The sequence below is a fragment of the Sinocyclocheilus anshuiensis genome, unplaced genomic scaffold (assembly GCF_001515605.1).
Source record: "Sinocyclocheilus anshuiensis isolate Anshui unplaced genomic scaffold, SAMN03320099.WGS_v1.1 scaffold86, whole genome shotgun sequence".
NCBI lineage: Eukaryota > Metazoa > Chordata > Actinopteri > Cypriniformes > Cyprinidae > Sinocyclocheilus > Sinocyclocheilus anshuiensis.
The window spans coordinates 3,160,999-3,161,380 of record NW_015547662.1 but is presented as its reverse complement, the minus strand read 5'-3'; the positions used below and the strand labels follow the sequence as shown (position 1 = coordinate 3,161,380).

Below are 382 nucleotides of genomic sequence, written 5' to 3'. Positions count from 1 at the left end.
ATCAATTCAATATTATATGAATTCTAATTTAAAATATTAATCAAACCTATAATAGTGTCTCAATGATACAAAAATAACTCTCAGATGCTGACCAACTTAAGCTTAATGCTTAACTTGAATACAATGTGTTTTTACACTTAAAGTAGTTGGATTTTAACTTAAGCAGATCATGTGATCTTAAAATGGGTGACCCACACTATGCCTAATAAAATAGCTTTTTTAGTATTTATTATGGTTTATATTATATTATTATTTATTAAAGTATTTATTCATATTTTACATTATCTTTTAGTTTTAGATTTAAATGTTTATTTTAGTTCTAGTTACATTTTTAATTTTAGTTAACAATAACAACCCCCCCCCCCCCTACAATTTTTGCTGT

General features: G+C 24.6%; 1 protein-coding gene across 2 annotated transcripts in view; it reads right to left on the bottom strand.

Annotated features, from left to right (window-relative positions):
• The window catches only part of marchf1 (membrane-associated ring finger (C3HC4) 1), a 14,947-nt gene that overhangs the window by 1,514 nt on the left and 13,051 nt on the right, over nt 1-382 (bottom strand). The window lies entirely within an intron of this gene.